Source organism: Pan paniscus, chromosome 3, assembly GCF_029289425.2.
Source record: "Pan paniscus chromosome 3, NHGRI_mPanPan1-v2.0_pri, whole genome shotgun sequence".
Taxonomy (NCBI): domain Eukaryota; kingdom Metazoa; phylum Chordata; class Mammalia; order Primates; family Hominidae; genus Pan; species Pan paniscus.
The window spans coordinates 52,030,896-52,046,565 of record NC_073252.2 but is presented as its reverse complement, the minus strand read 5'-3'; positions in this window follow the sequence as shown (position 1 = coordinate 52,046,565).

The window sequence follows — 15,670 nt, the reverse complement described above, 5'->3', positions numbered from 1 at the left end:
GGATACTCCAGAGAGGATGACTAGGGAAGGCCTGTGTGGATTGGTGATATTTGATGTGGAACTGAATGAGAAGTGGCATTATAAACATTATTAATACAACTCTAAAACTACACCATGGGGAAAGAAAATTTTTAGCAACTCATTTATTCCCAGACCTGGGATTAAGACACACATTTCTGGAGACAGAATTCCTTGGCACTATACAGTGTACTCACATGAATTATTACTAAAAGATTACCTTTACATTATTTCAAGTCTATGGGATATTGGACAAGTTTGCAAAAATGGAAATTTTTAAGGGCAAATTCATAACATATCTAGTTAACAGAGACCTTTTCTAAATATATTCTGAAGAAGTAATAAAACACCTTCAATCCATGATCGTTCACAAAAATAAAGACCTTTAAAAATCAGACTATGCCTTTTTCTGAATGATCTTTTAGTGTAATATTGCTTAGAGGCAATGCAAATGACGAATGAATAAAAAATAGCTTAGGGGAAGCTGTGATCTCCTTGTCTTCATTTAGCAACTGCCCAACTCCTTAAAATGAAGACTGAGCACACAGTTTAATGGGGAGAAAAACAAAAAACACCTCAGTCTTGCCAAAGTCAACAAAATTTTTTTGGAGTCACCAGACTAGCAAAAGTAATGTCTTCTTACACATTGACAGGCTGTTATGTAAAGAGTGCTAACACAACAGAGTGCCAGTGAGTTCACAGGGCCTTCTTGCCTTCTCCTCAAGGCAGAATGACAAGAAGCAGAAGAAATTACTCAGTAGAAACAAAGGGTCACACTGGAACAGGGAAGGAAATACTGGGAACAAGAGAGTTTTTTGTTTTGCTTTTAAACTAGAAAAGCTTGATACATTCCTAAAGTCTAGCCAGGTAAAAAATTAGAAGCCGAGGGTTAGTATGGATGATTTTAGATCACAGTGCTTATAAAACTAGTCCTAAAAAGACTGTAGTTTTTGTTTTAATCTCACATTCCTCTTGTTTCTATCTTTCTCCCTTCTGAAAATGTTCTTTAGGAAAAAATTGTTAAAAATGCTTATTAAACAATTTTTATGCATTAAGCTGATTATGAGTTTGGACTTTAAGAAAGGAAATAAGTAGTAGAATGAATTTTTTAAATCCTCAGAAAAATTTCTGTGGAAAAGATGCTTTTTTAGGGGTGGCAGTCCAGGTTGGGTATCAGTGTCTGCCGGTAGGCTTATCGTAACTGAGAACACTGAGCTGTTCTTAAAAAAAATTCCTTAGCTAAATGAACAACTGAAAATGCTGAGCTATTAGAACTTCAAAGATTAATTTCTCCATTAATGGCACAAGGCGATAGAGAAAAACAATCAGGCTAAAGAAGCATAATCAAGCTAACCCAACTGGGGCATTTCATCTGATATTCAAAGTCGCTGGGCCAAAACTTTGATCTCCTTCACTTTTGTTGGAGAGAGTTTTAGGTCATTTAAAACTGCAGGAAACTTCTGTCTGTGGAACTCAGAATTGTATTCTGATATATATATATATAGTTTTCTTTTAATCCCTTCAGGTAATAGGATACAAAGTGTTATTTCTGGGCACTGTGAGCTGCAGGATGGTTATTTAACGATCAGTGTCGGACCGTCCCAAAAGGCCTTGGGTATATTTTCAATGTGCTTACTTGATAGCTACAAGTCCATTCAGTTATATTAAACTTGGAGGCAGACCATCTTACTTTGCTAAAGAACAATGATGCAACAAGAAGTCAGATGGCAAAGACAAGACACGTGTGTTCCAAGACAAACCAAATAAGGCAGAGCCACTACAATTAGGATTTGAATAACAGAATAACAGAGATGGGGTGGATTTAGCTTAAATACTTCCTTTTAGTAGCCAATTCTGTCAGTAATGGATATATTTTCCAGCTGTATAGCTAAGAATAAAGAGGTTAGCTTATCATAATGCTGGGTAAAATACATTATCTTTGTCCTTGAAGTTTTCATACAGGCCTAATTTGTACCATCTTCATACATGCTCATCAAGATTATTCCATGGTGTGGGACTTTCTGCATTAGAGACTACAAATCAGATTATTACAACTATTGTTGTCACCAATGTCATTGGCAAAAACATCACCATAATATGAAGAGGTATATATTATACAGAGCTTCTGCCCACAATTATTTAGTTCCTGTTAGATCTGAGGCATTGTTTTAGGCCCATTAAAAACATTTTCTCTATTCCTTACAATTGTGCCGGCAAAGTAAGTACAGTTGTGTTTGTGAGTTTCTCATCCACAAATTCAACCAACCATGGATGAAACATTAAAAAAAAAACACAACAAAAAATATACAAATAAAAAACAATACAACTATTTACGTAGGATTTACATTATATTAGGTATTATAAGTAATCTAGAGATTATTTAAAGTATGCAGGAGGATGTGCATTGGTTATATGCAAATACTATGCCATTTTAGATAAGAGACTGGAGCATCCTTGAATTTTGTATCTGCTGGAGGTCCTGGAACCATTCCCCCACAAATACCTAGAAATGGTTGTGTTATTAGTCACATTTAATACTTGAGGAAACACTGTTTGTGTAACTTACCCAAAAGTTACAAATGTATAAGTGGTAGAACTAAGACTCCAATAACACCTTCTTTGACTTCAAAACCCAAACTCCATCACAATCGCTGTTTTTCCAAATTTTATACTGATTTTCCTTCAGAATTAATGAATGGAGTGTTTTTTCTGGCCAATGTCACTTACTTGGAAGCAAACCTCTTCTTCCTTTCTTTGCAGTAAGATTGTATCTACTGAATATTTACCATTTACCATTTTTCAGTTCCATGGCCTTCTAACTAAGGAGAGTAAAACAGACAAATCATGGTAGAGGAGCCAAAAGCATCTTCACTGTTGAAGATAACAAACCAGGCACGCACCATACCTTTAACCCTAGTACTTGGAAATCTAGTGAGATTAGTTCCATGCACAAGTCCCATCTAAGTTTTCCACATCTTGGTCTGCAGACGAACTGTTAACATGGAACAGTGACCTGGCTATGTCACAATAGCCAGCTCTCTCCAGGTATGAGGCACTTCACATTGATTACCTTGTTTAGTCAACACACCGACTCACGAGTTTTGTGCTGTTGCTATTACCCTCCTCGTATTACAAATAAGTGACTCACGCAGGGTCATTCATGTATTTATTGGTAAAACAGGGATTAGAACTGATGACTTCTGACATCAAAATACTGTAATTGTTTATGCGATACTTAGTAAATCTTAGGTTAGTTTTTTCAAGTGTTTTGACACTGTGATATATTGTAATTCTCATTCTAAGTAATTTGTAATTAAAATAGATAAAATATTGACATTTTGAAATAGTTTACCTTTTTTGTTAGCTAGAGAACATGCAATGATTTCTTTTAAATACCATCACTCTCTACTGTTTGCATTCAAATACATCTTCTTTTGTATAAGAGCAATGTGTGAATAGCAACCAACATGCAGGAAATTGAACGTGAGGATAACCATGTTTGTTATCCACTGGGCTGTTTTATCTGTTTCCTAGCTTATCTGGCTAAAAACCTATCTTGGTTCTTCAAAGCTGTCTAGAGACTTCCCACCACCTAGATGACCTAACACAAGTCTGTCATTACACAAAGCAGAGTGCAGTAAAGTTTTGCTAAAAGCATGGGAGTAACGAACAGACTGGTTGAAAGCACAGATTTCTAGAGTTGAATTTAGGCCTCTGCCACTTACCAGCTCTGTTATATTAGGTGAGTTATTTACCCTCTCCAAGCCTTGATTTTCTCATTGAAGAAATAGGGATAATAATAATATCTAACTCAAAGACTTGTTGTGAGGATTAAATAAGATAAAGTAGAAGGTTTAGCACACTGCCTAGCTTGCAGTAAGTGTTCAGTGATGTTATCTGCATGAAATTGTCCTTCATCCCCCTCCACCTGGACGCAGTAAAGTCTAGTTAGACGGTAACCACATAAAACAAGGGGTTATATCTTTGCTTTCAGGGTGAGCTAAGTAAATCTGGGCCATATAAATGGATATGTAACATTTGATTTATTTTATTAGCAATGCCACGTTATAAGGAGAAGAGGGAAAATACAGTCAATAAGTAATTCTACGAGGCTTAATGAAATATTTATTCTTTTCCACGTGACCTTGTAAACTAGTGAGCATGATTTTTAAGTCTTATTAAAAACAAGGCTGCGTCCAACATGATGAAGAATTTGTATGTTGAGAAGCCTTTAATCATTCTCTGCTAGTTGTTGATTTTTTAAAAACAAATCAGTAACATAACAGAAATTGGTGCATTTTGAAATCTTACAGAATTTGTTTTCTTCTTCTATGTGACTTGAAAACAGCTTAGGCAATCTGCACAGAGTTAAGAAAAAATCCACACAGATGCAGACGGACTTGGGGATAGCACCAAGTAAAAGAAACTGAGTGTGCTTGTAGACTGCATAGTAGGAAATATCAGGACTAGAGCAAGGTCCTGATTCAGAGGGAGCTTTCAATGAGGATGTCGTTAGGTATTACCTGCTGTGATGTGGCAGCACTACAGACTCACTCATTTTCTTGATATGTTGTTCTGTAGTATGATAAAATATTGATGATATCTCTAGGTTAAGTTCTATCTTCAACAAGTGCTACACAGGTTGCTCATATTTGATAATATTCTACAAGTATTTTTGTGTCAGTCATATCCCTTATACTTGCTGCAATACAGCAGCATAGATTTCTCTTCTCACAGGTGAAGGGTTCCAGATTATGCCCTCAATGTTTTTTTATGTGCAGTCTTCTCTCCCCAATTTCTTTCGTGCCTACCACTTTGCCACTTGAGTGTCCAGCGCAGCCCTGTCTAATGAATTGGCTGAATGCCTTATTTATTGCCTATTGTTATTCTTGTTTCCAGCAGGAGGAGTATAATGATTAAGCTGGCAATAAGCCTTTCTTCTTTGACATGTTAAACACAAAAAGGACTTTAGAAACAGTAAAAAGATGTGAAAACTTAGAAATAATAAAATTGGAGACAGTAATTTTGTTTCTATTATTCTAAAAAAATCAGAGAAGGCAAATAAAGTGAATGGGAAAAGCTATTACACAAATTCTGTTTCTGAAGAGGAAGAGAGTGTGATGAAGTAAAACAAATACACAAATAAAAACCAAAAACTGAATTTTGGTGGAAAAATTTGGGTCCTGGTTTTAATCTTGCCAACCGCTAGCTAGATAATTTGAGATAAGTTATTGAACTTTCATAGAATGTAATTTTCTTGTGAGTAAAATTAGAGGATTCTTACAGATATTCTGAAAGGCCTTTTACAACCCTTTGTTGTTCTAAGATGAATAAAAGCCAACATCCCCAGTGGCAATTTACTGAGAGATGATCATGAACCTATCTCTGTAAATCAATGCTATAGTATTAAAAAATGGTTTAATTCTACCCAGAGGATTTTAAGATGAATGGACATGAAATAAATGGAGGCATTTCAGACCAAAAAAAGGCAACAGTGGGTTCTAAATTATTATAAAAATCTAGATAAGTAACTAAGCAATAAATGCAAGCAACAGAACAAAAATTAAATATTTAAAACCCAAAGAACTATTGGTGAAACTTCTTTGAATTCTTCAGAAGATTTTATTTATATTAATTTTTAACACTGGAAGTTTTCCTTTGTAAAGGATGATATCAACTTTCATTTTTGGATTTAGTGGAGTAATTGTTATCAGACTTTTTCTTCTATTGTAAATAGCTTAAAAATTCAACAGAATACATGAAATAGCTGTTGTTAAACATTGGACAATAGGCAGTACAGTAACGTGGTCCCTGAGAGAAGGGAAGCAAGCTGATTCTTACAATCACATTATATGAACTTACAGGAAATAACTGTGAAATATACATACTTTCCAAGTGCATATGGAAAATCACCAATATACACAATATGTTGGTCATAAAATAATTTCAATAAATTGCAAAGGATAGAAATCATATACAGTCTGTTTGCTGATCAGAATAGAAATGTTAGAAATTAATAGCAAAAGATATCTAAAATATCACCAAATCTTGGTAAATTAAATAACACATTTCTAAATAATCCATGGGTTAAAGAAGAAATCATGTTAGAATAAAAAATATTTTTATATCACATCAAAATTTATGCCATAAAATTTAGATGGCCTGGACAATCTTTTGAAGATACAAGTCACCAGCATTGAGCACAAGAAAAAACAGAAAATTGAACAGTCTTAATATCTGTTATGGAAATTGAATCCACAATTAAAAGCCTCTCCAAGGAAAAAACTTCAGGCTGGTGAATTCTAGTGGATACCACCAGTTTTCCAAAATGTTTGTGCTAATTTATACTCCTGTCATCAGGAGTTATTTGTTCCACATCCTCACCAATATTTGGTATTGTCAGTCTTTTTTATTTTAGCCATTCTGATGGCTGTACAGTGGTATCACAATGTGGTTTCAATTTACATTTCTATGGTGACTAATAAAGTTCAACTCCTTTTTGTATGTGTATTGGCTATTTGAATATCCTATTTTGTGAAGAAGTTGGCCTTTACTCATTCTTCTATTAGATTATCTACTTTTAAAATAGATTTTTGGAGCTTTTTAAAAAAAGTTCTAGTTATTGACCTTTTTCAGGTGTATGTTTTGTGACTATCATCTCTTACTCTGTTGGCACAATATAGTTTGAATAAAATATCATCTTATAACTGTATGCATATGTGCTACATGGCCTTAATACCAAATTTACAAAAGCTAATGTGTTGTTAAGTATATTATAAACAGAAATGTATCATGTATTTTCTCTGTCCAGTTGTACGACCTTTTCCAAAGAAAACAGCATGTCATCTTGACTGAAACAGGAAGCCCACGTTGAGGAAGCAAAGCTTTTCCAAAAATTGCTTTTTATGATGAAGCACACCAAAACTAAAGGCATATTCATTTAAATGAGCTTCCACATTTGTAGGCTTTCTCAGCATGGGTAGAAAAAGAGGAATGAAGTGTTTTATTGTGTTTTTTTTTTTCCTTGATTCCCATTCCCTATATTGCTACTGACAAAACAGCTAAATCTGAGATGACTCACTGAACTTCTCTGTGTTTGTTTCCTCTTTGGTGAAAAGAAGTTATGAAAAATGATATAAGCATTTTGTAAATTGTTGTCTGCAAGATCCAGAGAAGTAGTTTATGAAAAATATCAGTACTCAGCTGGGCACAAAGGCTCACGCCTGTAATCCCAACACTTTGGGAGGTCGAGGTGGGTGGATCACCTGAGGTCAGGAGTTCAAGACCAGCCAGGCCAACATGGTGAAACCCCGTATCTACTAAAAATACAAAAATTAGTTATGCGTGTTGGCATGTGCCTGTAGTCCCAGCTACTTGGAAGGCTGAGGAACAGCAATCGCTTGAACATGGGAGGCAGAGGTTGCAGTGAGCCAAGATCGTGCCACTGCACTCCAGCCTGGGTGACAGAGTGAGACTCTGTCTCAAAAAAGAAAAAAGAAAAATAGTACTAGCAAATTTGTTTTCCCTAGTGTGTATTTAAGAAAGCATGTCAACATAAATACTCAAACTCTGAAAAATATTTGAAGAGATTTATTCTGAACCAAATATGAGTGACCCTGGCCCATGACACAGCCCTCAGGAGATCCTGAGAACATGTGCCCAAGGTGGCTGCCCTACAACTTGGCTTTATAAATTTTAGGGAGACATAAGACATCAATCAATAAATGTAAGATATACATTGGTTCAATCCAGAAAGGCAAGACAACTGGAAGTGGGGAGGCTTCCAGGTCATATCTAGATGCAAAGATTTCCTGATTGGCAATTGGTTGAAAGAGTTAAGTTATTTTCTAAAGACTTAGAATCAATAGAAGGGAGGGTCCGGGTTAAGGTAAGGGGTTGTGGAGACCAAGGTGCTATCATGCAGATGAAGCCTCCAGGTAGCAGGCTTCAGAGAGAATAGATTGTAAATGTTTCTTATCAGATTTAAAGAGTGTGTTCTATCAGTCTTAGAGTCTGTGTTGATGTTAATGCTGGTCAGCTTTTCCTGAATTTCAAAATGGAGGAGGATATAATGAGGCAGGTCTGCCTTACCCCCTTCCCATCATGGCCTAAACTAGTTTTGCAGGTTAACTTTGGAATGCCCTTGGATGAGAGGAGAGGTCCATTCTAATGGTCAGGGGGGCTTAGAATTTTATTTTTGGTTTATACATGGAAGACGACCACTAATAACACTTAAAAATTATTCCTATTATTGTGAGATAATCTGTTGTTTAGAAATAATATCCCTTAAAAGATAACACAGTAATGCTCACTGGAAGCCTGGGCACATGATGTTGACTTTGCACAGTTATGCAGATGTAGAATTTATCAAATAATCATTATGTTGATGTGTGTCATTTATTAGTGTTTGCTTGTCTGAGTTATATATACCTGCTTTGATAATTTCAACACATATTTTTGTTATTTTGTTCATTTCAGCCTGTAGAAAATAAAATTACTTAATTTCTTATTTTTAGGTTCTATGTTAAAGAGTCCCTTTTTGACCACATCTAGCAGTAATTATTCTGAGATTTAAAAATTTTTACTCTTTATTTTCATCTGATTGTACACAGTGCTGCACATGTGCCATTAATATATTACACTTCTAAAGGGTGTTATGAGATCAAGGAAATTTTGGAGGCTTAAGATATATGCATACTATAGTTCATTCCAATTCTAAAAAGTTATCTTTCCTTGATTGAGTGCAGTGGTGTGATCTCAGCTCACTGCAGCCTCTGCCTCCTGGATTCAAGTGATTCTCGTGTCTCAGCCTCCCAAGTAGCTGGGACTGCAAGCACAAGCCACCACTGCATGGCTAATTTTTGTATTTTTGGTAGAGACAGGGTTTTGCCATATTGGCCAGGCTGGTCTCGAACTCCTGACCTCAAGTGATCTGCCTGCCTCCGCCTTCGCCTCCCAAAGTGCTGGGATTACAGGTGTGAGCCACTGTTCCTGGCCCCTGTGTGCTGTTATTACTCCTCACAGAACTCCTTTTCACTAGTCCACTGACTCCCCTAGTTGAAGCAAATCACTTTTCCCTCACTGTATCAAGCTCCTCCTATTTCTATGGCAACCTTCTTGTGGTTTTTTTTTTTTTTTTTTGAGACGGAGTCTCGCTCTGTCGCCCAGGCTGGAGTGCAGTGGCGCGATCCCGGCTCACTGCAAGCTCCGCCTCCCAGGTTCACGCCATTCTCCTGTCTCAGCCTCCCGAGTAGCTGGGACTACAGGCGCCCGCCACCACGCCCGGCTAATTTTTTTGTATTTTTAGTAGAGACAGGGTTTCACCGTGTTAGCCAGGATGGTCTCGATCTCCTTACCTCGTGATCTGCCCGCCTCAGCCTTCCAAAGTGCTGGGATTACAGGCGTGAGCCACCGTGCCCAGCCTCTATGGCAACCTTCTAAAGATGCACTATTGCTTCTGTATCATTCCATGTTTTGCTGCTGAGCTGCAGGATGACTTTAACGGTCTGGGAGAGGGAATGCGATGTGGCAGAGGTTTAGATTGGAAGTGCACTACCACGTTGACAGAGTAAACTGTTGAGGTCTACGTAAAGGTAACCTTGATCAGACTGCCACAAAAAGTATGAAGGCATATTTCAATTCATTTTCATTTGTCGGTGAATTCATACCACTCATGTTATTAATAGTACTTACAAGTTGTATGGTTTTAAAATATCTTCTACTTATTTCTCTGTAAGAGGATTTTATATCTATGTTGTAAGTCCTATGGGTATCATTTCTACATGATATATTTAAATGTATAATTTCTTCTCCATAGCACATATTGTGTTGTGTATGTTAGGTTGGTGCAAAAGTAAATTCCTGTTGCACCAAATTACTTTTGCACCAACCTAACAAATCATACATGGGCCAGATGTAGTGGTTCATGCCTGTAATCCCAACACTTTGGGAGGCTGAGGGGGGCAGACCACTTGAGCCCAGGAGTTTAAGACCAGCCTGGGCAACATGGCAAAACCCTGTCTCTACAAAAAAATACAAAAATTAGACGGGTGTCATGGTGTGTGCCTGTAGTCCCAGCTACTCGGGAGGCTGAAGTGGTAGGATCGCTTGAGCCCGGGAGTTCAAGCCTACAGTGACTCCTTATCATGCCACCACACCCTAGCCTGGGTGGCAGAGTGAGACCTGGTCTCAAAATTAAATTAAATTAATAAAAATGAAAATAAACCACACATGGTCCTGTGAGTCCAAGAGAACAACATGAATGTTGATGATGTTGATACTCTCCGTGGTGACAGCATGACTGCTTTCATGATCAAGAAGTTTTCTTTGGCTTTATTGCTATATTTGTTGATTTGTGTGGCCCCAAAACTAAGTCTTTAAGGCTCAAAGAATCGGTTTTGGCTCATATTTCTTTATTTAAAACATTATTTTAACTTAGAGGTTCAAAAACTTTAAATTTTTGAAAGATGCTTCTTGTCAAAGTGCACATAAAATTTTTATATTGGTTGGTACTGGCTCATAAACTTTTTGTAAGTTAATCTTAGATGGAGCAGATACATAAGGATAAAAAAGGATTTGAGGATTGATTCTCAAACCTATCTGTAGATCATGTATCCATGTACCCTTGTATCTATCTCTGTGTCTAATCTACCATCCATCTCCAGGCACAACTAAATAAGAACTTGTTATACTATTAGCTAAAATCAGTATGAAGGAGGGACAAAACAAAAATAATTAAAACCTAATGGATTCTTTTTCTATTTAGACTTCTGTATAATTATGAATAGAAAATAGTAACTATACATTTATGCAACTCTGAAATAGTTTTTCAGTTGAGGTCCTTAATTTTTAAAAACTACGTGAAATTTTGTTGTGAATTTCACATCGAAGATTCTGGATTCACACACATTTTAGGTGCTCATACCTTTATTACAGCTAATATATATATTTCACATTTTTTTCTACTTGATCTAGTCATATCTAGGAGAGGTATGTTGAAGTCACTCAGTAGGATGTAGTGTCAATTTCTCTTTTTATTACTCACGCTTTTTTTTCTTTAATCAAGTTGACACTTAATATTCACCCTTTTTGCTTTATACATTTTGATGTTGTTTGATCCACAAATTGGATGCATAAATCTTTTTGATTGGTTGTAAATTTTTATCAACATAAAATACTTCTTTTGTTTAGTTAACACTTTGTCCCTTTGAATTCTATGTTGTATCTTTATTATTGCCACTTTTATTTGTTTCTTGGCAGAAATCTCTGGATATAATTATTTCTTTATTTTCAACCTTTTGGTGTCATTTTGAACTAAATGCATCTCTTGTAAACAGGATATAGATAAGTCCCATTCCTTAAAATGAGCCCTTATGCCTTCATATTTATTTGTGATTACTAATATTTTAATTTTCTTCTTGCCATTTTAAACATGCTTTTCATTTATTATGTTCATTTTTTTTCCATCACCTTTTATAGTATTTGCAGATTTGTTTTCTTTTGTTTATTTACTCTGTCTTTAGGGACTTGGAAAGTGTCATTTGTATTGGTCTGTAGTACTTCTAGATTTGGGGTTCCTGGATCCTGGTGCCCCTTCTTTGGATTCTTTAGGGAAATTCTTCCTTCATTCCATGTGGTGCTCTCAGTCCAATACCTCCAACATCACAGAGATGAGCAGCTGAGTCAAGCTGGCTGGTCAGGGCAGCTCCCTTGTCTGGTCATAGAGATTGGATCAAGAATGAGGTCACTGGTAGAGCCTTCTCTGAGATCAAAGTGTCTGTAACCTCCTCTACAATAAGGCATAACTTTTGGTGTATTTTTAGCCCCCTAAAATCCCATGTTTTGTTGAAATCCTTTTGAATTTAAATTACATTTTTGAGGTTTTCATATTATGCTTATTTTATTATACTGATATTTAAACAATTCTTCATTAAGCTTTACTCATATTTACTCACATTAACCATTATATATATGTACTATATGTATTTATATGTATCAGTAAATTTACTGGGTTTTTTTTGCTCAATATTATTTTTATCTTTCGTATCTTCTATATTTTAGATAATTATTTGTAGGATTATCTTACAGTTTTTCAGAAAGATTGAATTAAGCAGTAAAGTTTCTGAATACTTAGTTGAGCAAAAAAGTTCTCATTTGTTGTCATGTTTTAATGACAATTTGCCTTTTATGAAATTTTAGGTTTAAAATCCCCTTCTTTTATAATTTTGTAGAAATTATTCCATGTCTTTTGCATCCCACAATAAAGATGAAAAGTATAAATCCATCTGAGTCTTGATCATTTAGGGCTTTTTAAAAATAGTAGACTTATTCCTGGAGCTGGGAAATCTTATCTGAATATTCTTAAGTGTGTCCTTTTCCATTATTCCTGCTTGGGATTAAATCTAAAGACTCTGTTATACCTTGGCTCAAAGAAAATGTCTTTATATTTATTTTTTATTATTCTAAAAACTATTTTAAATAATTCAAGTTTTACATGAATACATATTTACTGTAAAAGTTTAAATACAGCAGTACACAGAATAAAAGCTTACAGTCCCTTCATGCTTTCTTTAATCTCCCAATGGTCAGGTAGAGATGTACCACCCAGATCCCTCTTTAAGGAAGAGCTTGTTGCCCAAGTAGTCAGCAAGCAACCTCCAGTTTCAGCGTTTGTCTCAGTGGCAGACAGCAGCCTCACCCAAGGGAAAGCACTCCCAGGGTGACTCACATTTAGTAACTTGAGGTGGGGGTATAAGGGCCCCACCATGTCTGCACAGTGTAGGTCACCTCTGGACGTCAGTATGCTGCAGAAGTTCCCATAGCATTGGCCAAGGCTTTGTTGGGTCCCCGTCATGGTTTAACTTCTCTGCCCAGTCCTGTTTTCTCCTCCTGAAAGGATTCTTAAAATATATCATGCCTACCAAAGTCAGGCTTAGCATCTTTCATCCCTGTAATGCCAGCACCTTGGGAGGCCAAGGCAGGCGGATCACCTGAGGTCAGGAGTTCGAGACCAGCCAGGCCAACATGGGGAAACCCCCTCTCTACTAAAAATACAAAAAAGAAAAAAAAAAAAAACAATTAGCTGGGTGTGGTGGTGCACACCTGTAATTCCAGCTACTCGGGAGGCAGAGGCAGGAGAATTGCTTGAACCCAGGAAGCAGATGTTGCAGTGAGCCAAGATCACACCACTGCACTCCAGCCTGTGTGAAAAAAAAGAAAAAAAAAAAACACAATTTAGGAGGGTTGGTGACTGCAGTGGTGTGAGAAATCAAGCAATATGATGGGGATTTGAAGATGGATAACTTGCTGGCCAACTGGTGAAGACCCCATCACTGGCTGTAGGTGAAGTCCTTGGCACAAGTTACAATTGTTAAAACTCTCATTGATGGTGAATGGGAATGGTGTACGGAGTGGAAGGGAATATACTAGATAGTGTAATTTATCAGGCATTTGAGAAATATGAGAGAAATGGCAACTGTAAGGGAAATGGTATTGGAATGGCTACTGCTAAAAGCCATTGACAGCCTAGACTAATGCTTTTCAAAGCACAGCAGCTACTGGGAACTTGTGAAAAATACAAATTCTGGAGCCCGACCATAGATCTGCAGAATATGAAACTATGAAGATGGGGCCCAGCAAGCTACATTTAAATAAATACTTTCATGTGATTCTCATGTTAAAGTTCTAGAACAGCTGTCATAGAAAAAAATAAGGAAAAGCTGCAGGCAATTTACAGGCAATTGGAAGCCAAGTATGAGCGCCAGGGTCCTCCCTCAGCTTACAAAGAGGCTCTCTCCTCCCGTGGTTGCACAGAGAAAGCTGTGGACCTGGTCCAGGGAGATAAGAAGCTGAGATCCTGAGAATGCCAATTAAGGTAGATCTATTATGCCAAGGTCAGGGCCTTGAGATGGGGATTTCTGAACAGATATTACCCCAGATTTTGAACTCCCGAATCCTCTGAATCCTCTTATCTTGCAGAATTAGCTTACCCCATCACTTTTAAAGTTAGTGCTTCTGGCTTGCCAAAAGACAATTTACAGCCCTCTCTGAGGCCAGACAACATGTTCCCTCGGGGTCTGTTTTCACATCCCTTCCTGGTCATTAGGTCTATATCTTGAATTAAGTCACCCACAGTTGGGCCTGATAAGGGAGGAGAGAGACAATACCCCAAAGGAGCTGTAAATCTGGCCAGCATATACTTGCAGGAGTTACTGCTCAAGGGATTGGATCTGAGGGTGCTGGATCAGCGGGTAGAGACAGAAGATTGAATAGTGGGGAGTTTATTGATTTGAGAATATGCACCTGAGACATAGGGTTTAATGGGGCAAAGTCCCTAGGGGATGATATAGACTTGCTAGTAGGATGGCTTCTGAAAGTGTAGAAAAAGTGATGGCCCACCCACAAATGATGTGAACTTGAAATGCCAGCTTGTTGTGGGAGACAGTGGAGGAAGGAATGCAAAGACCCAAGGAAATGGGAGTGAGAAAGTGGATATACGATATGAGGACAGAATACCCTCTACAGGATCATGTTCCTCAGGCACACCCAGAGGACACCCCCCCTACCAAGGGACATGCTGGTGAGAGGACACCAACAACACTAAAATCTTTCAGTGGTGCCTCTCCTCTGTCAACCAGGCCTGATGGGCAGAGAGACTATTACAGAGCTAGGCTGACAGGAACCCAAAACAATAGAGGCCAGGTGGCAGCACTTAACTGCTAGAAGCCAGGTGGATGCAATTATTGTAATGAGCCACAGGGTTGGAATGACAGCCAAGGGGACCTGACCTAAAGAGGGTTATGTAGATGGTTAATTGAACAGGTGCCCTAAGGGCAAAATAGATGAGAGCCAACTGGGTACTCTGTACCATCATAACAAATTGAGAATGAATGACCAGAAGGCTGAGAGCAATTGCCACAATAAAAGCCATAATACTTTGTGCAAATCCAGACCAACCTAAACCAGTTATTAGGCCTGGAGCACACTGACTGAAGAGGAGGCTGGGTTCACAGGAAGAAGGCCCTTGCGACACCATGACAATTAGCCTAGTAATAAGTCTCCTAATCCTTCTCCAAAGGAATGTAGCCATTTACTCAAGTAATTGTACTCTTGGGAGACAGGAGTTGTGGTAGGTGGAATAATAGTCCTACTGAACACCTACTATTAGAATAGTCCTTATCTCTGGAGCCATAATATGTTATGTTAGAGAGCAAGGGAGAATTAAGGTTGCAGATGGAATTAAAGCTGTGTCTCAGTCTGTTTGTGCTGACGTAACAAAATGCCACAAACAGGGTAATTTATAAATAATAAAAATTTATTTCTCATAGTTCTAGAGGCTGGGAAGTCTCAGATTAAGGCACCAGCAGATTTGGAGTCTGGTGAGGGCTGCTGTCTGCTTCCAAGATGGCATGTTCTTGCTGCATTGTCACATGGCAGAAGGGGACAAAAAGTGACAAATGCTATGTCTTCACATGACAGAAGAGATAGTAGAGCACCTAGGGTGCTCCCTTCAACTTTGAGGCTGCTAATCTTATTCATGGGGACTACATCCTCCTGACTTCATCACTTCCTAAAGGTTCAACTTCTTAATACTATCACATTGGTGGTTAAGTTTCAACATGTGAATTTTGAGGGACACATTCAGATCATAGCA